At 36.4% G+C, this 24,571-nt stretch overlaps 1 protein-coding gene across 5 annotated transcripts in view; it reads right to left on the bottom strand.

The window, feature by feature from the left end:
• The window catches only part of LOC411155 (teneurin-a), a 658,614-nt gene extending 636,622 nt beyond the window's left edge, over positions 1–21,992 (bottom strand). For 2 of the 5 annotated variants that reach the window (XM_006569977.3, XM_006569976.3), the window contains exon 1: positions 21,231–21,992. The gene's annotated coding sequence lies outside the window, so the exon portion shown is untranslated. The remainder of the gene's footprint in view (positions 1–21,230) is intronic. The other 3 variants (XM_006569975.3, XM_006569979.3, XM_006569978.3) reach the window with 2 other exon arrangements.
• Positions 21,993–24,571: the final 2,579 nt, after the last annotated feature.

Raw genomic sequence — 24,571 nt, 5'->3', positions numbered from 1 at the left:
ACTCGGTAAAAGAATGAATCGTTTTCAAAGGAAGAAGAAAATTCGACTCGACGGAAGCTGATCATCGTCGCTTTCGATTATCGTCAGACGAGTGGAGATTTTTCGAGTATTTATGGTAACCACGTAGTCTTGATATACGGCGGCCCTTGGCCCAATGGAATTCGTGAAAGTAGGTTAATATATAGGTTGCCTCATAAATCAGCCTCAAGTATGCCAAACCCTTACGATAGAATTCGCTCCTTATAAATCAATAGCTCACTCGTTCAAGAGGATCCTCCTCCGATTCTCCCCTCCCTCCCAAACATTTTCCAACTCGTCGACAAATTTGATCGACGAGACGACGTATATCATCCCTCCTCTGAAAAAACACTTTCCATTTCTATTACATCATTTTTAATACGAAACATCGTATCTCAATATACTCTTCCACCATCGATCGAAATAACACGATTCAATTTTTCTTAATTTATAATTCCGTCAAGCGCGTAACGAAAATAAAAATTCGCCAAATAATAATAATAATAATAAAATTACACTTTGAGAATGGAAGACACAAAGGAGACTCAAACGGAGTTAAATGAGCAGGACTTGAACGTAATTGGATCGAGCGAATATCAAGGAATGACACGTCACGGTGGAGAACGTCAGAAATGAGAAAGTTTCGGCTAAATCTTCCGTTCTGGGCCGACTCGCGTTTATATAGCCCTTCGACCACGGGCTCGCCCATTAATTCAAACTCTAATCTCCAACGTAGTTTCCATTCTTTTACACTGATCCTCAATTTGCCGATTACTTCCCACCAATGGTGTACACCAATGGTGGTGGTGGTGGTGGTGGCGCCGTTTATACCGCGAGATTCGCCCCGCGGAACGCGAATTTGTCACGACATCTATTTTATATCATGGCTCGGCCGTTACGGGCCGCCGTTTAAAAATCATCTATAAATTATGCAGGCGGGGGAGGTGAGCACGTGATATTAAAACGCCCGTTCACCGGCATAATGTCTTCATACATATGCAACGGGCATGGAAAAATTCTGAAACAGAGAGGAGGAGGGAGGGCGGTCCTTAAGGATGCGCCAACAAACTACATCGAGAAGTAGACGTTTGATGGCGCTCTCTCGAGGGCCGAAAGACGTAGACGCGTCTCGAGAACATGGTAATGGGTTCGAGAAGATATCCGTTTACGGGGAAAGAAGGGTTGTGACATGGGATTCATATATATATCTTTTTGAAAGTAAACGTTTTAAAAAAAAGAATTTATTTAATTAAAAAAATTCGTAGTTGGATTTGATGAATTTGAAAATTACTCAGATCGAGGCTGTCGTGTTATTTAGATAATTACCTTGATATTCCATCCTCCAGGATACTGTAATCCAAGTTCTTTTAACGTAACAGATATCAGAAGGCGTCTATTCTTCTGTTCATAAATGCTACAGACGTGGTTATCCAGATTTACGAAACAAAACGTTCGACTTTCTATCTTCAATCTATTATTTAAAGATATTTAAAAAAATCTTCAAGATAATCCTCGAGAAAACGATACGATCGTTTCGTTCAAGTCAAAGCAAGAATTTTTAAGTATTAATTCAAACAAATGTACGATATATCTCCTCGATAAATAATCTATTCAAACTATTCAACTGCTGATCAACTACATTCAACTACATCTATTCAAATTACTGAGAAAAAAATCAATCAAGCGCTATTAGAATACACACAGAAATAAAATCTATAAAGCAAATTTCGAGAGGGAAAAGGTTTCGAATATCGCGGAATCGTGGGCCGATAATTAGCCGGCGTTTTAATTTTTCCCTAAAACCCGATCTCCCCGATAAACAGATTTTGCCGCGCCCCCACCCGCTACAATCAACGCAATTTATACAAGAAAATCGACAGCTAACCGATAATTAACAACCACGATTACACGTTGGGTATACTAATCAACGCGGTATAGGGGGAACACGGTGATCCCACTGAATAAACTGGGTAACAGTATTACCGGTGTGTACACAACAAGCAACGACGAATGCGCCCAGACAACTAATGCCAAATCGAAATAAATTGCTCCTGTGTGTCTTCAGTTGGCCCGCGATTAATCCTTATTGAATAGTTTTTAGCGCCGCGAAAAATGGAGGCGATTGAAAAACTCGAAAGGATTCGTCAGCGTTTATCTCTAAAGCGGAACTCTATGCGTTAATATTACGATGTTATGAAATGTTCCATTTGAATTCCATAATGGATAATGGAACTGACGATTAATAACACATCTGAGAAAAATTTCGATTCGAAAATTGTGTATTAAGCTATTTATGAGAATAATTAAATGGTGTCTTGCGGATTCAATATTCTTTCGTTCGATAAAATGAATTAATATATTTGTATTAATATTTGATGCGAAACGATACGTGATTTGACACATGAATTCCATATGTTTTGTACTTAAAATGGAAGAAAATTGGAATCGATCTAAGAAAAATTTGTATATTCTTTCGTTCCATGAAATGAAATATATTGTATTAATATGTGACGCGAAACGACACATGAATTGACACATGAATTCCATATGCTTTGTACTTAAAATAGAAGAAAATTGTCGTGGAACCTACCTAGAAAAATTTGTATATTCTTTCGTTCGATGAAATGAATTAATAAATTTGTATTAATATTTTATAATAAATTTTTATAATAAATTATTTGTATTAATTGATACGAAACGATACACGATTTGACATATGAATTCCATACGCTTTGCGCTCAAAATGAAAGAAAATTGTTGTGGAACCGATTTAAGAAGAATTGTGTATTAAACTGTACCGTTTATGGAAACTCAGCGCCGTAATTAAACGGTGTCTTGAGGATTCAATATCCTTTCGTTCGATGAAATGAATTAATATATTTGTATTAATATTTGACACACTCAAAATGGAGGAAAATTGTACTTGGCCCGTGGAATCGATCTGAGAAAAATTCGTTCGATTCGAAAATTGTGCATTAAGCTGTTCCGTTTATGGAAACTCAGCGCCGTAATTAAACGTGTTTTGCGGATTCAATATCTTTTCGTTCGATAAAATGGACAGCGGTTGATATATATATAAATATATAAATATTCTGTATTAATATTTGACGCGATTTGATATATGAATTCCGTACGCTTTGTGCTCAAAATGGAGGAAAATTGTGCCCGTGGTGGAAGCGATAATGGGGTCGCGACGACGATTCATACGCCGTGTATCTGGGAAAAATTTATTCGATTCGAAAATTGTGCATTAAGCTGTTCCGTTTATGGGAGCGCAGCGTCGTAATTAAACGGTGTTTTGCGGATTCAATATCTTTTCGACGTTCGTTCGGATTAAAATGGACAGCGGTTAATATTATATATATGTATATATATTTTTTCGAGTGCGTGGTTGTTAAGAGAATTTATGGAAAATATTCGGCAACCATTGTCCGGGATATTATGCTATCGCGCAAACTGTTATGGATGACAATGGTTGGTCGGTGTTGTAATTTGCGTGCAGATTTTCCAGAGTGAACATTCGAACGTTTATTATGCCATATTTCGATGATGTAAAATCATCGAAAGTGGAAAGTGGTTGATAATCAAGTATCTTGTTCCCTATGCTCCATGCCATTAGGTTAGGTTAGGTTAGGTTAGGTTAAGTTAGGTTAAGTTAAATTAAGTTGTTAGATTAGGTTATGTTAGATTAGATTAGGTTAGGTTAAGTTAAGTTAGGTTAGGTTAGATTAGGTTAGGTTAGGTTAAGCTAGGTTAGTTAATTTTTCTCTCTCTTGGAATCGTTTAATATAATATTAATATACAATATCGTAAAGTTTTTTTTCACAAGATGCCCGTAATAGATTTATTTTAACAGGAAAACAGGAAGCTGCATTAATACTACGAAGAAAGAGACTCTTTCAATTAATAAATTATCTTTCATTATCTCGTAAAAGAATCATAAAAGGAAAATAAGAATTCACTTACGATATTCCCGGATATAAATATTTCAAACTGTAAAAAATTACGATAAATAAATTGTTATCACGTGACGATAAAATTTGCTTGCTTAAAAAAAAGGAAAAGAATATATTTCGTTATCGATATTTCAATCAATATACACGAGCAAACAATCTTCGTACATACACATATATACGTACGTATATACACGCAAATATTTACGAACAATATACACATACCGATAACTACATACCGATCACGTGACTTAATCACACTCATCGATCCATCAATCCCCAAAAGGGTTAAACTACATTACCAAGTCCCAAATTACAACGCCTATTAGACGCCCCTAACCCGATCGAGAATCACGAAGCGAGCACAAATCTTCTTCTCGAAAGGAAACCCTTCCACCATCCCCCCCCCCTTTCCACCCTTATCCCCTGTTCGAATCGATCAGGTGCCGATAACGGTGGCCGAATACGAGAAAAATGGGTCGACGCCGCGGCCATTTCGAAAATGAGTCGAAAACTATTCGACTCGTTTCACGGATGGATGCGGAGGAACCCTTTTTTTCGTCTTATCGCGCGCATCGCATGATTTATCCCTCTGGAGAAACCCTGTCCCCCCCTCCTTTCCCTCGTACATTGTCCTACATACACATGCAGGAATAGAAGAGTTATGCGCGTGATAAACGTTTCGTACACCTTCCTGCCGAGTATCGGCGGAAATATCTCGGACAAGATCGGACAATCGATCGATCCGAAGGCTCGACGATAAAATTTGCCCTCTGATAAAGCGCGACGTCAACTCGGCGACTTCGTCCGAGTTTTACGATTACGAGGGGAATTTTTTTTTTTCAGGGTTACGAGATTTTGAGACCAGAGGGTGAAAAGTAAAGAGAAAGAGTACACGTCTTGGAAAATATTGTATAACCAGATAGATCTCTCGATCATGCTTAATATATACAATTATCTTTTTATAATAAATCTTTTTATATCTAATCCTAATTTAAAATTAGTTAAAAATTGTAAACAATTATTATCGATTAATTCTAAATTTTACCTAAAATCAATAAATTTAATTATAAATAAACAATTTATAAATCAAGTTTAATCGCTATAGCTGGCACTTATATTTATCTTTACTTGAATATATAATGAATTAATCGAAAAAGTAATATTGGAATATTTATTTGATTAAATTTCTCTCTTTTTCGAAATTTCTCTCATTCAATTCAATTTTTAATAAATCTGGGCGAAGAAAAGAAACTACGCGTTCCTATGAACGGAGAGTTCGAGTGGTTCGTTTTGAATATTGCGAAGAATGAGTTGATAATTCGTTAATGAGATTAAAGTACAGTCGTTGGACACGAGAGCAAGGTTAGGTTGTTAGGTTGAAGAATCAAGTTTACCTTTCAAGTTAAAACTTTCAAACGTGATAGATTTTTTTTTTTTTTTTTGAGAAGGGAATAATAACAGAGGGCGAATTTGAAAATAATCCTTCTATGCTGTAAAGGGAGGAATTTACATACGTACGTGTACGAATCAACGGGATCTAGAATTATACGGGCTTTCATATAATGCGCAGAATTCAGTTATAATTATTCGAAACATGGTTGCATGCTGGATAACTTTGATTAAGGGTGGCAATATTAATGCCTTAAGAGAAATTTGATTTACGATCTGTGTTCTTGTTTTCTTTCTTCCTTTTCTTCGTCCGATATCAGGATATTTAACACGAGTTGTAAAGAGGAGGAAGAAATAGAATTATGGTATAGCAATATTTCGATAATTTCGTCAACGTTCTCGTGCGAGACATTTATTTGCATCTCGTCCAAAGTGAGAGAAAAAAAGAAAGAAAGAAAGGAAAGGAAAGGAGGAAGGAAATTGAAATAGACATTGATCGAGAATCGAAGTGGAAATATCGCCGGTTTCCTCGAGAAAATGCGTCGAGCATTTAAGGTCGTCAAGCGGAAAAGGAAGGATAATAAGTTAGAAGGAAAATATACGAGATAATTCGGGTCACTGGCTCGGTCCCACAAAAGCCAGTGTAATCCTTTTCACGGGCAATGCGAGGTAAATGACTGGAGCAACGGTCGATCGAGTCCAAGACCGTCTGTTTATCTCCTCGCTAGGTGAGGCGAGGTTTTCCACCACTTGCTTCCCCTACTACCTTCGTCTGAATCTAGTCTACCAAGTTTGCTTTAGACAGCCAAGTTGTACAGATCTCTCTAAGGCTCATTGGCTGGTTTTAAATAGGGTTTTTAATTCGCGTTACATTTAAATTCTAATCTAACCTAAATTTAACATTAAATTCGTAGCCTGAATACCAAATTCTTACGTATCAATTCTTCGCAGATGCGATTAATAAACGTTGTTACATCTAAGTATATCAATTTGTTGTTATAATTTTTCATAAAAAATTATGAAAAGGCGATTTACTTGATAAAAATATCGATAACCTAAACTTCATAACCTAAACATTAATTTCTGGATACCAAATTTTAGATACAAATTCTAATTTTGTACAAATAATAAATTTTGTTACATGTAAGTATATTATATTGGATTTATTATTATAATTTTTCAAAAAAATTAGAAAAAGACGATTTATTTGATAAAAATATAGACCTAACCTAACCTAAACTTAATATTAATTTTATAATCTGGATATTATAAATTCCACAATTCTGCACAAGTAATAAATTTTGTTACATGTATGTCAATTTAATATTATAATTTTCCATCAAGAAAATTAGAAAAAGGCGATTTACTTGATAAAAATATCGACTTAACCTAACTTGACCTAAACTTAATATTAATTTCCATAATTCTGCACAAATAATAAATTTTGTTACATGTAAATATATTTATTTATTATAATTTTCCATCAAGAAAATTAGAAAAAGACTTACTTGATAAAAATATCTAACCTAACCTAACCTAAACTTAATTTCATAATCTGGATACCAAATTTCACAATTCTGCACAAGTAAGTAAATTTTGTTACATGTATATCAATTTAATATTATAATTTCCCATCAAGAAAATTAGAAAAAGATGATTTACTTGATAAAAATATCGATAATCTAAATTTAACATTAACTTCATAATCTGGATATCAAATTCCAATTTTGTACAAATAATAAATTTTATATGTAAGTATATTGATTTATTATTATAATTTTCCATCAAGAAAATTAGAAACAGATTTATTTGACAAAAATATCGACCTAACTTAACCTAAATTCAATATTAACTTCATAATCTGGATACCAAATTCCACATATCAATTCTGCATATTAAATACAATTAATAAATCTTGTTACATGTAAGTATATCAATTTATTATAATTTTCCATGAAAAAATTATAAAAAGACAATTTACTTAATAAATGTCGACCTAACCTAATCTAAACTTAATATTAATTTCATAATCTGGATACTATAAATTCCACGATTTTGCAAAAGTAATAAATTTCGTTACATGTATGTCAATTTAATAATATAATTTCCCATTCAAGAAAATTAGAAAATGGCGATTCACTTGATAAATATCGATCCTTTTGACCCTAAGACAACCACTTCCAAATAAATTAAAACGATTTTCATTTCGAAATATGGATCGACAACTTAAAAAGTTTATTGATATAAACTTCAAACGATTCGACTTGTTCATCTCGCAAAATATTTATTCCAATCGAACTTTCTCGTTGATAATTAAACTTAAACGCGCAAAACTTATTGCTCGCGAAGTAAAAAAAACTCGCTCAAATTCCAGGAATCGCGAAATGGAAACGTTCGATTCGTGGAATCCGTCCAAAAAGAAAAAAAAAAGATCGGCATCGCATCGAACAGGCGAACTTGCTTCCGCCACATACACAATGGGATTATAATACAATTCCGCGGAACTTTAACAATCCGGGGCGCAACTAGCTAAACTAAACAGATTTCGTTGTACGTCGGAAACGTCAATTCTGACGTATGCGTTTGATTTTAACAACTTGTATACACACCGATACCACAGGTACCCGTGACTTGCTCGTAACTGACGGCTTGACGTTTGCACGCTGATGTGTACTGATTTTGGATTTCCATCCCGGCCTGGGCGGGGATAAAAGGGGTACGTGTATTCACCACGCTACGGGTAATGAGGAAATCATCCCCTGTACAATTAATCCCGGTCGAGTTGAAATCGTTTCTCTCCAAGCACCTTCCCCTCCCCCTCCCCCGATTATCGAAGACAATCGAGCTCAACATCTTTGACACGATCTCGTAATCGTTCGAAGAAGATACACAATGTTTTTATAATGGGATAAGATAAATTTCGGAAAAATCGTGTTAAAGATATTCTTTCACTTTAAGTTGATCAATGTATCGATTCTACGTTTATTATTTCGAAATCATAATGTAAAATTGTAATATAAAATAATTGGAAACTGTATGGAACATCTTTGTTAATAAAAAAAGACGTACTTTTACAAAATTTGAATCAAATTACAAAATTAGAATAAGGAAGGATACCATACAGATTTTCGTATTAAAGATACCCTTTCACTTTAAGTTGATCAATGTATCGTTTCGATTCTACGTTTATTATTTCGAAATCATAATGCAAAATTATAATGTAAAATAATTGGAAACTATATGGAACATCTTTGTTAATAAAAAAAGACATACTTTTATAAAATTTGAATCAAATTACAAAATTAGAATAGGGGAGGATACGATGCAGATTTTCGTATTAAAGATACCCTTCTACTTTAAGTTGATCAATGTATCGTTTCGATTCTACGATTATTTCGAAATCATAATGCAAAATTGTAAAATAATTGAAAACTGTATGGAACATTTTTGTTAATACAAAAAAAGATATACTTTTACAAAATTTGAATCAAATTACAAAACTAAAATAGGATGCAGATTTTCGGAAAAATCGTGTTAAAAATACTCTTTCACTTTAACTTGATCAATGTATCGTTTCGATTCTACGTTTATTATTTCGAAATCATAATGCAAAATTGTAATATAAAATAATTGAAAACTGTATGAAACATTTTTGTTAATACAAAAAAAGATATACTTTTACAAAATTTGAATCAAATTACAAAATCAGAATAGGGGAGGCTACGAAATAAGGTGAACGAAATGAAGAAGAGAAGAAGAAACTGCGTCCCCATTGACCAGATAACCAGGGGGGAGGTCGTATCGCGCATCAGAACGATATCGCGTTCCCTAACTGCGATGCATACAGCGTGTGTATATATACGTGTGCGCATGTGTGCGCGGATGTAACGCAAAGAAGGGAGGCGGGCGGATAGGCAGGCGGGGGTGTAACAAATAACGCCCGCACTTATCTGAGTCATGCACTTTTCAGTGACAAGGGCGTATGATTTATTGCCTACAACCTTGCTACAATGAGTCCAGGACGTGTTAAACTGACCGCGTTCATCATTAAAATTAATGGGTATTGGATACCAACGGCACGCCTGTAGGCGAAAGGGGGTGGAGGCGGGGGATGGAGCAAGATAGAGAGGATCCAGCGAATATAAAAAGTATCTTCTCGTGATTATTCCAATTGTAAAAGCGGAAAAGTATATATAATTAATAGGAGAGTAGAATTTGATTGAAAATTGAAAAAGAAATTTCAACTGTTAGAATTTGTAAACTATAGGGAAGGAGGAGGGATTCGTGGAGGGAAGGGTTCGCGCGTTTCGAGGGGTGAGTTGGCAAATTAAGGGTAGGGGAACAAATTGAGGGGAGCCTCTTGTATTGGTAATGGAGGGTTTGAACAGTATTTGATAATACAGTTTGATAATTAGGTTGTAATTACGTTGTAACGTTTTGCGATTAAATGATGAATATTTTTTTTAAAATACCTGGAATTTCCAAAAATCTTTTATTTCTTTTATAAAGAGATAATAGATAAATTCTAATATACTTTTTGCCATTATTCTTCTAATTTTATCGATAAAAAGAAAAACACTTTTTGAAAAACATTACATAAAAATCCTAAAAACTAACAATCCGCGTATAATTCATGAAAAAGATTAATTTACCGTCTCTGTTCAAATCTAGAAAAATTTCGATCGCAGAATGGCTTGTTCTCCCAACACGTGAAAATTGTAATGTTTTGCGATTAAATGATAAATATTTTTTTTAAAATACCTGGAATTTCTAAAAAGCTTTTATAAAGAGATAGTAGATAAATTCTAACATATTTATTATCACTATTCTTTTAATTTTAGTGATAAAAAGAAAAACACTTTTTGAAAAACATAATACAAAAATTCTAAAAACTATAATCCATGAAAAAGATTAATTTACCGTCTCTGTCCAAATCTAGAAAAATTTCGATCGCAAGGAAACTTGCTCTCCCAACGCATGAAAATTAGGTTATAATGTTTTGTGATTAAATGATGAATATTTTTTTTAAAATACCTGGAATTTCCAAGAAGAAAGATATATATAGATAGATATATATAAAGATTATAAAGAAATAAAAGATAAATTCTAACATACTTTTTGCCACTATTCTTCTAATTTTATCAATAAAAAGAAAAACATTTTTTGAAAAACATAATACAAAAATCCTAAAAACTATAATCCATGAAAAAGATTAATTTACCGTCTCTGTCCAAATCTAGAAAAATTTCGATCGCAGACCAGGCTTGCTCTTCTAAATAAAATTCACGCGCGTGGATCGATGCTTGCGCGTTGAATTTAAAAAAAAAAAAAAGAAAGAAAAGAAAGGGGAAAAAAACGGAGGAGGCGGCGAATTGAAATTCGTAATACACGGCGACGGATGTAAAACTCGTGGAAGGTTCGCGTAAAAAGCACTTCCGGGAGCGGGGCGGTGAAGTTGTGGGACGCGTTGCGCCGGCAATTTGCGCGGAGGAGGGCGTCGCCGCCGCGAGTTCCGGCTGGCGATCCAATCGTACGTACGCTATGAGTGCACACGCACACTCGTCTCAGGTGTTTAACCGTTCACCGTAGGCGAAATTGTCCCGGAAGCGGGAGACGTCCATTGTGCGGGGGCGAGTATGAAACGTGTTAAACTAACCGCCAACATCCATTAAAATTAATGGGTATTGAATAGCGGAGATGGTCCGCGCGAGATGGGGCGCGCCGGAGTGAAGTCGAATGAAGTGGTGGTGCCTGCCATCGTCCCTGGCCAGACGCATCCCTGCCCAGATGCTGCATGAATCGTTGAAACCTTTCAGTCGCCGATCACAAACTGGCTGTGATCGGAGGAAAAACCAGGATTGCGAAAATGGAAGGAGAAAAGTTGAAGGATTCTAGGAATTACTAGATTAATCTAGGGATATTTTTTACTTCCCTCTCTCTATTATTGCTCTATATAATTACATATCGAAGATAGAATCTGAATTGGCATACAAACAAATTCTTACTTCTTGAAATAATTAATCGCATAAATATATCAAATTGAAAGGAATTAATAAGCGAAGAAAAAAAAAATTATTATTAAATGTTATTATTAAAAGTTGAGAGATTCTAGGAATTACGGAGATATTTTTTACTTCCTTTTCTCTATTATCTATATAGTTATATATCGAAAATAGAATCTGAATTGGCGTAGAAACAAATTCTTACTTCTTGAAATAATTGATCGTATAAATATAAATCAAATTGAAAGGAATTAATAAGCGAAGAAAAAAAAATTATTATTAAATGTTATTATTAAAAGTTGAAAGATTCTAGGAATTACTCTAATTCTAGGAATATTTTTTACTTCCTTCTCTCTATTATTGCTCTGTATAATTATATATCGAAGATAGAATCTGGATTGGCGTAGAAACAAATTCTTACTTCTTGAAATAATTAATCATATAAATATATCAAATTGAAAGGAATTAATAAGCGAAGAAAAAAAAATTATTATTAAAGTTAAATTAATCAAAATTAGTGGATTCTAAAAAAAAAAATGGCTATCGAGAGAATCTATTTTATCTTCCCGATTCGTCGAATTACATGCACACGTAATGCACACGGTTCACCCGTGTTATCGCATCGATTCGCATTAATTGACACGCGATTAAGGATCGCCGCGTTATGTCCGCGCGGCTTATCTACCCGAACGCGGAATCACCGCTTGTATCGAAGAGATTTCTCCCCGTTAATAACGGCGTTAATAAACGCGGTACGAAAACATCCGTGAATTCCTACGCTACGATTCGAGAGAGGTGGAATTCCATTTGAATGATAAAAGAACGCTGAGGGAAAGGGGGAAGGAGGGGTGGAATATGCGAACGGGACAATCCCTCCGAAAGAGAACGCTAATTCAAGGGAGAGAAGAAATCCCCGCCCGCCCAACAACGGTTAACAACCGCTTTCGCGTTCCGCTTCGAGTTATACTTGACCCAGTGGCACCGGGTAATCACTTTTCTTTTCCGATGAATTCCATCCCCGATATTCCCGGAAGTTGTGCCGCGACAGTCGGGACAGTAGAACGTACGAAACTTCCGAGAAACGGAAGCTCGATAATAAAACGATCGATCGTGCGAGAAAAAAAAAAGACGAATGGCTGATAGTAAGAGAGATAGAGGAATTTATCAATTTATTATGTAACACCCCGCGTTCCTTGCGAAAAAGATTTTATGGATCTCCTTTTACGCTTTGACGTTCGATGAATTCGTTTGTATTTGATATATAGGATACCTCGTGCAACTGGGTCAAGTTGGCTTTGAAACCATAGAAGGTGGAAAATTGAAATTTTGTTAGGTCACGTTGAACGGTTTATGAATACGGTTTTGTGTTGCACGTGTTGCGGCAAGGAGAAATTATTTTAATTTCACGGAATGAAATTTATCTTTTAACCGTTTCAAAAGGTTCGCGCTGTTACGCGAGACTGCATCGATTAATAAATACGAGAAATTTCGAAGTCGAAACTCAAAAAAATATGTTTTTTTTTTTTTTTTTTGAGTTATTTCTCACCGGCATTATATCCGTTTTATATGTACTGATGCAGCTTGTTTAACAATGATTGCGCATTTTATTCACTTTTATATTTGTTTGCCTATTGTTGCGCGTCGGAATTCGCTCGATAAGCTGCGTAAAATGTGTAAATGAGAAAGCAATATCGTTTAAAGTCAGAAGTTTCTGTTTCCAATTCAACTTCCATAAATTTCGTTACAAAACCAACTAACGAGCCCCGCGGAATACGCAGCGAATTTCCTGGATTAAAAGGGAGGCGTTGTTTCGTTAAAAATTTTGATGTAAAAAACGATACCTACATTGTTTCCCAAGTACAAAGATTCCAATGATTATGTTACGTATAGCGAGAAATAATGTTATTCAATGTGGGAATCCCTGCCTGCTTTTTAACGAAGCTAATTGCAATACTGTGGAAATTTATTCGGATATTATAAATAATACGAGTAATATAAACATTACAATGCAAAACTGCATATTTAAATGGTCAACGAAACACGTAGAAAAGAATAACGAACTTTCGCATAAACATATTTCATCGCTAATATTATACATTTTAAATTAATTTCATGTTTTTTCAATATAATTTTGAATTATGAATTTAATATTTCTAAACGTTCATTTCATTTTAGGAACGTTATAAATTTAGGTTATAAAAATATTATTATGATTGTTCTTGTTTTTAATATTTTTAATAATTTTGTATACAGTGTATATTTTTATAATATTCTTTCCAGGAGAAATGCGAAAAAGAATAAATTATGCTTGCTATATGATTTGCATATAACCAAACAATAGAAAGATTATATTTTAAATTTCTATGCATATATTTTGAATGTAAATTTTTTTGGTTACATCCTTTCTTTGAAATTGATTGTGAATTGAGCAAATTATTATTTTTTATGTTACGTCATATAAGTTTCAAAAACGTTAAAAATTGTCTCGATTGTTATGAAAAACAATTACCAGATAAAAAAATAGAGAACATTTTCGCTATATGTCACTACGTGAATGATTGCATATAACATTTTAGCAAAAATGAATTCAATCTACTAAACAAGCCATAACCTCATCGTTCAAACGAATCCAATGAATAAGAAAAAAAAATGAACCGAATATCAAAAAAGATATATATCACGATATATCACCTAATGCGAAGTAGGTGAACTCTTTCAATATAATTCAGAAAACAAAACAAGAACATTCCATTTCGTAATATCAACATAAAAAAAACATACCTTTATTTCGCATCATGTTTCGAACCATTTTCATTATCATACATTCATCCATACATACATATAGTCCATTGCATGCATCAGTGTGAAACTAAAAAAAAAAACAAATCGTTGAATCAATCAAATTCTTTTAACAAATTCTAATATATAAATATTCCTTTTTTTAAAATTAACCTTGCACTCGAAACATTCAACGGTCGCCATTACACACACGCATCACTTCAAATCTTTCTTGCATAACCTCACAAACGAATTCGACGAACGAGAAAAGAAGTATACCGCACAAACATCGAAAAGTCTCTCGAAAGCAAGTATCCCATCTCGTAATACGAACCCTTCACCGAAATCTTCCTTAAAAATCTTTCCATTAGCGCGCATACTCCTCGAAATTCACCTCCATCGCTAATGATCCACGTTGCAACAATGAAATTTCGCGGACAGGTCGGAGATCGTAGCGCTCAAGCGGGAACGACAGCAAACCAGAGAAACACAGCGGTGAAGAAGGATAGAGAGTGGGACAAGAGGAAAGGCAGAGCGCGGCGAGGAGGTAGCACAGGTAAATCGATCTGTCGGCGCACGTAACACGCGGTTAAGTAGCGCGTTAAAACTCCGCGAACGTTCCGGGTATGCTTTCAGCATATTTGCATAGGACTCTACTTTGTGGCGCGTACACGCACATATACGGTTGCATTGCATTCATGGTTACAAGAATGGATGTTTGTGTGGTCATACGAAACGACAAGGGAATCGAGATGCACAGAATCAGTTGAAAAATTGTTTGTACTTACCGAGTATTACTTTTAGAAAAAAACAGATTTTATAATTACTGATTATCTCGTGAACAATGATCACATATTCCGCGAAATGAAATTAAAAATTTGCGTTGAAGACTTGCTTCCTCTTTACTAATTACATGTAAATACGCCATGTTGCGGCGTTCGATTATAAAAATCGATATATGAAATAAATGTATAGCAAAGCGACAGATGGCAGTGGTAGTTAGATTATGAAGTAATATCGAGAATAATAATGGAGGATTTTCTTTTTTACAGAGTGTGTGAATAATGTGTGAATAATTTGATGTGTCAAGTTTTTTGTGTTTTGTTGTCAACGTTGTTACGTAAGATAAGAATACGATGATTGAGAAAAATATTGGAGAATCGAGAATATGTGAGTACAGGTTATAAATATCAGAAACATTGCATTCTACAATGATTTTGAAAGAAACTTTCAATTATTAACTTCTATGTAATAAAATTTATCGTAATTTGTGTTATTTATTGATAGATATTAAATATTTTCAATATTTAAAAGTATTTCGTATATGATTAATAAAAAAAAATGGGAATAAAAGTCAAATTAATCTTACGACTTGCAAGAGGTTAGAAAATGTTATGGAAATGTTATTTTCTTGTTCGTGTAATATTCTTATCTCCTTTCCATAATTTTCTTTTCATAAAACCTAATTATATACATATATACGTATATAATCAAGCAAAAGAAATCGAAACGGAAACAATCTTCATTAAAAGGGATACTAAGAAAATATTTAGAACATTTAAAACGGAATATTCTACTTTTCTTTCCGTTTCTCTTTATCTCTCTAATACTTGCTCGCGATTCGCTGGCAATTTAAAATAGTGCTGTTTGCATTTCCCTTTCAATTATGGAAATATCAGCAGAAACGCCGGGAACTTCAAGTATCCTGAGCATAGTTAATTTCTATTACATTTGTATATTTAATCTTCTCTCCCAGAGGAATAATCGCCTCGACGGGGCAGAGATTCCGAAACTTTTGATAAAACTGTAAATAACGATGACGCGGTCGGAGTTTGAACTTCGACAAGAGTTCTCTGACCTCTTCAATTAGAGACATTTGTTGAAAAAATTATCAAAATCGAATCAAAAGTGTATTAATAATCCATGCAACGTTATATAAACTCGAATATATTTTCGTTTATTTTTTAGAATAGAAAATTAAAATATCACGACTATTAATAAATTTATCATTCGAAATAATACGAAAAATTCGTTCTTTAGATTATTCTTTTTATTCTTTTTAGCGAATTTTAATTTCGCATTTCGATAAAATTCGCTACAAAAATACAGGGAAGAGAAGAAAGCGGAACAATTTTGGTTATAATTCTAAATTAACTCGAGCGATTCGAATTCTCGATTATTATATTTCTCATTTTCTATTCGAATTATTTTCCATATTATAATCTTAAAAACAAAACGTCGTCCGATTTCTTGCCTTTCTCCGGATCTGTGTTACAGCAACATGAAGGAATCGGGAGATAAATAAAACACAGTGAAACGCAGCATTAAAAACCCGTTTCCTCTTTCTAAACATCGCTTTCAACATTGTACGACCTCAAAAAAAAAAAAAAAAGGAAAGAAAGGAAAAAAAGAAAAAAATGGGAGAGGAGATGGAAGAAAAAAATAGAGTTCGCCTTTTTGCAGAGCACAAGTCAAGCAATAAAGCGACGTATCGTTCCACATTTTTCTTTCCTTTTTTTTTTTTTTTTTTTTCCCCTCCCTTCCCCTACATCACCGTCAGCTTCTAGATCACTGTTAATGTTATATATCGGGCCGCAATATCAAGAAGAATTATTCTCTCTCTCTCTCTCTCTCTCTCTCTCTCTCTCTCTCTCTCTCTCTCTCTCTCTCTCTCTCTCTCTCTCTCTCTCTCTCTCTCTCTCTCTCTCTCTTCTCCGCTCGCCATTTAAAAAACGTCATCGAGTCGATATTAATAGTTGTTAAAAGCGAGGGTGCACTTGTAATCGCGTGAAATCGAGTTTTCGCCGCGAAAATTGGCCGCGTACTGGCTGTAATAAAAACGATTACTCGAATAACTCGCGGTTACGGGCATTGTCACGTGACCGGATCATTTATGGCCGGATCATTGGCGATGCGCGGATAAAAGTTGGTGTAACGAGCGGGCTCCGTGGCGGTTCGCCGCTTTGTAAAAGCGGCCAACTTAATTTAATCGGCTACCTTCGGCCTCGGATGGAACGCGCATGCGCATATCCATCCACCGGTTTAATCGGCAATTAAGCTTAACGGATATCGCGCCGCGGTATTGGCGGGTTTTCCAAAACGCGGAACACGCGGTCACTGTTTGACAAACTATTTACGAAGGTTAGCGACAAACTTTATTTTCATTTCGAACTCGATAATGGAATGAATGAATATATGATAAATTCATTCGATACAGGTGGCAATTGTTTCTTTTTCCTTTTTCGAAAATGAAGGATTTATATCACTGTTTTGATAACTTATTGAAGAATGTAAATTTCAAAAAGAGAAGAGAATGTTTTATTTTTTAATATTTTTGAAATAATTATTGTATAAATTTATAAAATATTTTTATAAAGCATATTTTATTTCTTCATTTTCGATTGTATCACTCTCACGCGATTTTCGTCGTAAAACAGATGAAAGCACTTTTGCATTATTACGAGTAAGGCATATAAAATTCGTACGACATTCGACATTCGCGTTTAAGGGAAGATTTTCTTTGATATAGCACTTTTGATTAAGTAAAATGGATGTAGAACAGAGTCAAAGTTTTTTTATCATTCCACCAAAGTAAATATAATGGTATAGGGCGGCAAAGTTGAACATCAGTTGAATTACAAAATTGCCGTGTGGAAGAGAAAGTAAGAGAAAAGACGTGTCAGACACGTTGAACATATCTTATGCTTTTCCAGATATTTTAAATATTTGCCACGGGCAAAGATCTTTTTTTTACCACCTCGTTATTAATATAAGATTTTTACCATGAGTTTTCCTCAATCGAAATATTTTTCACGATTTATTACGCTACCTTTCCACTCAGTTTTAGAAGCTTTATCGCGGGAAATGGATATTACTTTCGCGAGTAACGAAATTATCGATGAATATTTAAACGTCTTCAAAGATTATAAACTGTTTTCCCCTTAATGAATACTTTCCTGGAAAATTTTCTCGTTCGAGAGTAGGATATGTAATAACTGCTCAAAATTACTTTCAATTTCGTCCTAATTTCTTAATCGTTTCGAAAACAAAAATGATACGAATCTATAAATAATCCATAATCTAATCATCCAATTACTAAAATATATGAAGCACGTTACAAATACTTTTTTTTACAAAAACCATCTTCTTATCGACGAAATTGCATCCCATTTATGATAGAACGTGGAAGCAACATTAATAAAATTAACATTCAAAAGCGAATAATCCTCGTTACATGATTTTTCATATCGCTTTATTCTAATTTTTTCCCCTCGTATTACTGCATGAAACACGGTTGCAAAAATTTCTATCCGCGAGAGACTCGTAGAATAATCGTTGAAAAATGTTTGCGCGCGAAACGAATAAATTGGGACGCGAAATACCGAGATTTATCCGCGAGAAAAGGGTGAGAAACGAGGGGAGGTAGAGCTCGTATCGGTACAGCCGCGTGGGAAAGTTCTTCGCGCAATTTCCGAAGAATTCGCAAGAAGAGAGAGAAGAGAGAGAGAAAGAGAAAGAGAGAGAAAGATCTCCTTTAGTTTCGAGGTTGTAAGAATGCGGGAGGATGATCTGAAAAATGGGTCGAATCGTTTTAAAAGTGTATAACGCTCGTAAAAATAGACAAGCCGGGAAGGAGAGGGGTTAACGTAAGTCCACGAATCTGTTTTAATATACTTTGCAGACATTGAGAAATAACTTTATTTGCGAGAAGGGATTCCGAAAGATACAACGGAACATCTTTCTAAATCGCGAAAAATTCGGCATGAGCAATTTTTAAAAATGGAAATAATCCCACGTATCGAATCTTTATTTTCAAGGGATATATGAACACGTAGAAACTTTATCGAGACGATTCGATGTTTAAGTAGCGTGGCTTTAAATTGTTCGGTCACCTCGAGTGTCGTGCAATGTTGCCTAAGATTATTTCTTATTATGAAAAGATTTCGATATTCAAATATCATTGTGCAATTGAACGTGTTTCGTTCCAATCTTTATTTTTAAGGAATATATGAACACAAAAATGACGATCCGATGTTTAAGTAGCGTAGCCTTAAATTGTTCGGACATCACGAGAGTCGTGCAATGTTGCGTAAGATTATTTTTTATCGCGAAAAGATTCTTTCGAAATTCGAATATCATTGTATAATTGAACGTGTTTCGTTCGAATTTATTTTAAAGGCATAGAAAAACACGTAGAAACTTTATCGCGAAAAGTAATGATCCGATGTTTAAGTAGCGTAGCCTTAAATTGTTTGGACACCACAAATGTCAGCATCGTGCAATGTTGCGTAAGATTATTTTTTATCGCGAAAAGATTCTTTCGAATATCACTGTGCAATTGATCTTGTTTTGTTCGAATTTATTTTGAAGAAGTAGATGAACACAAAAGTGACGATTCGATGTTTAAGTAGCGTAGCCTTAAATTATTCGGACATCTCGAGTGTCTGTAATGTTGCGTAAGATTATTTTTTATTATGAAAAGATTTTTTCAAAATTCGAATATCACTTTTTCGTTCGAATTTATTTTGAAGAAGTAGATGAACACGAAAATGACGATCCGATGTTTAAATAGCATGACCTTAAATTGTTCGGACATCTCGAGTATTGTGCAATGTTGCGTGAAATTATTTTTGATTGCGAAAAGATCTTTTTTAAAATTCGAATATTACTGTGCAATTGAATGTGTTTTGTTCGAATTTATTTTAAAAGAGTAGATGAACACAAAAGTGACGATCCGATATTTAAGTAGCGTAGCCTTAAATTATTCGGACACCACGAGTGTCCGCATCGTGCAATGTTGCATAAGATTATTTTTTATTATGAAAAGATTCTTTTGAAATCACTGTGCAATTGAACGTATTTCGTTAAAATTTATTTTGAAGGAGTAGATGAACATAAAAGTGACGATCCGATGTTTAAGTAGCGTGACCTTAAATTGTTCGGACATCGCGAGTATCGTGCGTAATGTTGCGTAAGATTATTTTTTATCGCGAAAAGATCCTTTCGAAATTCAAATATCGTTGTACAATTGAACATGTTGTCGGAATTAACTCGAATAGATAAAAAGTTTAACGAGAACGTAAACGAAACACGTTGATGGCATCAATTCCACTACTGGCTGAACCTTTAAGTAGAATACTCTTAAATAGGGTAGACGCTCGTAACGCTTCGCGGCGTATAGTTGCATTAGATCAACCGTTTCGACAACAAGAAGGAAAAGACTCAAATATACATTTTCAATATCAATTTTTAATTTACAAATTGTGTAAAATTCAATCGAATTCGATATCTTATTGCATCCAATATCAAGACATTAATTCGCGTATTAATAAAAAATACTTCTTCCATCGCTTGTTCCTTTCTACAAATGTATATAATTCCCCCGAAATCATCCTTTCAATCCCCTTTCGAAACAAATCTTCTCTACACTCTCTACCTTCCACGATCGAGATGTCTCGAAACGATCCAACCGAGCGTGTGAAAAAGCGCACATCCACGCGGCTCGTAGGATGAAATGGAAGAAACACAGGAAATATATAAAGATACTCGTAACGAGCATCTCCTCTCCCCTTTTGATACGCGATTCAGATACCCAGATGATGTTCAAAGCGTCCCGTCGTTTAATTAAACGGAACGTTTACAGGCAACGGAACGTCCCGCTCCTTCGCGCGGCAATGAACACGAAGAGGATTAATCGACGTCGAAAAACATTTTCCCAAGAACACCAAGAGTGCACACGTGTGTATGCACGCGCGTTAGATAGAACACGTAGTGTGAAAATCCAGCGGCGCAAAGGGGAACAAAAGAAGCGGAGAACAATCGAGCACGATCTCGTAGTAAGCTCGTCTAATTCACGAGTATAACTCTCTCTCTCTCTTTGATCGAAATTTCTACCGATTAATACACCCATATACCTAATTCTCTCTCTATCTATTCTATAATTAAATACGAGCCACGAATAGAAGCACGAATAATTTACGTATCAATCGAATCGTCGCGACAAAGAGATCGCCATCCATCGATATCCGTCGTAACGCGAGAGATAATAAGCACGAGAGAGAGAGAGAGAGAGAGAGAGAGGACTCACCTCAGTTCGATGCTCTGATTCCGTTTATCATTGATGCTGACGATCACGTCGCGAGGCTGTATGGTGTTGTCGTCGTTGCACTTTGAGGAGGTCACTTTGCCGCACAACGGTTCACCAAAAAAAAAAACGAATCGGATCTCCCCTCCCTCACGCGACGATGCTCGCCGTATCGCGCGCGCTACAACGACGAGTTGTTAACGATGGCATTTAGCGCGCGCCACCACGCCGGACGAAGGAGGACAAAGGTGTCCCGTTCTTGGACGGACGCGCGGTTCCAATCTGCTGCGGGAGGGAGAGACGGGCGCGCACACTTTCGTCGTTTGAGAAAGATCGAGGGATCTCAGAGAGACGGGTGAACAGTTCTCATTTCACCGCACTCGGAGTCGAAGAAGATTGCGAAATGGATTCGTGAATGAAAAACTCGAAAAACTTCTTTTTCGCACACGCGAGGAGGAAGTCCCTTGCCTTCCTCACACGTTGTTTCAACGACGATTAAATAACGCGGGGAAACCAAAAAAAAATCGGGATCCGATTGATTCACTGATTAACGAGACATTCACGCCAACTGCGATTACGTAGTCGTATCCGTGTCGCGTGTTAGACACGAGGTTATTAGACACAGGCAGTTCGAAACGCAGCACAGACGAGTATCACCCAGCTGGTCACCCAGCTTAACCGATAACCTGTTACCGATCGATCGGCAGGGGATCGAGGAACAAACGCGCGGCAACGCGAGAGAGAGAACGAACGAAGCGAAGACGAAGACGAACGCTCGAATAATATATATATATATATAAAATATATATACATATAATAATCGACGATAAATGAATATGATACAAAGGAAGCGCACGAAGTAAGAAGTAGAAGCACACGAAAAACGGGGAGCAGCGGGAACGTGTATGTTTGGCCGCGCGACGAAGTAAACACTTCGCACGAAAGCTCTCGACTGGCAGGGATGACCGAGCGGCACAGTTCAGTGGTTCGCGCAAGTAGCTCGGTAACGCGGCGTAACAGTGCGCAAGCTGTGCTTTTGTGCGCCAGATGCAGCAGCCCCCCGTACAATCGGTAAGCTGACAGTTACTCTCTCCCTTTCCGCCTGGCTGCAACCAACCTCGCCTCTCCCGCCTTTCTTCTTCACTCGACGCCTCCGATATCCTCGTCCTTGTTCCCCCTTCTCCCAGTTTTCCAACCAGTTAACCAGTCGCATTAACGATAAATATCACGCGAGCGTATATCGTTGCTCGATCCTTCCTTCCCGCGTTACGTCGAACAAGATACACGCGAGGCAAATTCTCGGGAGAGAGCGAGAGAGATAGAGAGAGAGAGAACGGATGACTGGATATACGTTAGAGATACGCGCGAACACTACGTTCTCCCTCTTTGCCAATCCGTGGTCGGACTGACGAACTCCGTGGTGAGACTGACCGCCCGACCTGTGTGTACCTGCGCCGCGGCAGAGCGGCCACGGTGGATCGCGAAAAGTAACTGGCGAGCCGACCGACCCCGATTGCCTCGAGTCTGCGCCCTGGCGACATTTCTCGTGTACCGGATATAAAATATAGACGCCAAGCTACCGTGTACGTGTACCCTACGCGTCCCGTTCTGCTCCATTCTGCCTTCACTCTAGCCTCATCCACTCCTCTCCTCTCTTTTCTCGCTCTCCATCTTTTTCCTCTCCTCTGTTCTACATCGTATTCGCTTCTCTCTCTCTCTCTCTCTCTGTCTCTTTTGTTCGTTCGTTTTACCACGCGCGCCTTCCACTATCTCGTCGACTACGGCTTGAAAAGGAAGAAATCTTCCAACTCCTTCCTTCCTCGCGCTCTTCCCCCTCTCCGTTGCACAGCTTTTGCACTCCTTCTCGCCAAGACTCTCCACTTTGTTTGCCTGTTTTCCGTTTTCTTTCTATCGCTTTCTATCCCCTCCCCTTCCTCGCCATCTGTTTGCTCCTCTGCCCTCGCGCCAACGCGCTCGCGTGTCCGTCACATGGACGCCTTATCTACCTTTTTTTGTCCTCTTCTTTCATCGTTTGGTTTGCTACAGTTTCGTCTACTAACGGCGGCGCTAGTGTGTCTATATATATATATATATATATATATATATATATATGGAAGCGTCGCCAGTGATCGGAACGGTTCGAGCTCTCTCTCTCTCTCTCGCGTGTCGGATCAACTTTCTCAATTGATTCGCGGTTTGGTCCCGGGTCGATCTGGTTAAGTAGAATCCCTGGTTTCGAGGTGGAGTTCGAATTGAAGTCGTTGTTTCTTCTGAAAATCAAAGTGGATCGAGTTTGAAACAAAAGTTGAGGTGGAAACGTATCGGGAGTTTGCATCGCGAGAGTAAATCACGAGAGAGGTTGTATTATTCCTATTAATCTGAAAAATAGAATTTTTCGTCGAAAATAAAATTCATCCATCTCCGATTCTTCAAAACTTTACGTACATCTCGTGACAAAATATTTTTCTTCAACAATAGCATCGTATCTTACATCGATTTCTTAAATGTTAAGTAAATTTTTGAATTGTTATTCGGGGAATTTCGATAGATAAAATGCACGGTTTCGTTCCCCTGACACGTCAGCCAAGTTTCTCCGGTTGTCGCCGGTCGTTAGGCCTGAATTGGATCTGATTTAGGTGCTCGCTAGGTCGAGGTTAGGACGTAGTCTACCTTCCTGGGCCCGGACTGGGTTAGGACTCGGATGAAATACTGCTCCCGTACACGTTGCCAGGATCTCCTCCCCCCTCCCCGAAATAGAGTTGTCATTTCCTTAGGAGGCAGAGTTTGAGTTATGTCTAGATTAGGTCCCGGGTTAAGCAAACTTCCCCGTGAAGCCCCGTCGAAGTTTCTTTTCGAATTCAACCCGGTCATTTTCCCCGGGATCAGGAAACTCGTCGAGTTTTCACAAAGTGATTCTCGATCGTGGAGAATCCACGATATCGATGTAATTTAAATTAGAAAAAAAAATTATTCGAAAATTAAATTAAGAAAATTAATAATTTTCAAGCTCGCGATGCTTTTTACGTATCTTCTCTTCTGGATTTTCTTCTTTTCGACAGTTTCCAAATTAATTCAAAATCATTCTTTTTCGAGTTAAATCAGGAAACGTAATTTTTTTTCGTAATACTGTTAATTTTTCCTTTTTTTTTTCGACGTTGAAATTAAAAATTCCATTTTTCGATTAACTCGAATTAAATTTAGGAAACGCCATTTGAAATACTTACGTTTTAACCTCTCTTTGCGAAATTATTCTATAACTTTTATTTTCCGCTTTTTTTTTCTTCTCCTTTCAAACATGCTAATTTTTCAAATTTGCGAGGACGCCGGTTTCGCGGAATATTTTC

Source organism: Apis mellifera, linkage group LG6 (assembly GCF_003254395.2).
Source record: "Apis mellifera strain DH4 linkage group LG6, Amel_HAv3.1, whole genome shotgun sequence".
Lineage (NCBI taxonomy): Eukaryota > Metazoa > Arthropoda > Insecta > Hymenoptera > Apidae > Apis > Apis mellifera.
Note: the sequence above shows the minus strand (reverse complement) of the source record. Positions and strands in the feature narration are given on the sequence as shown.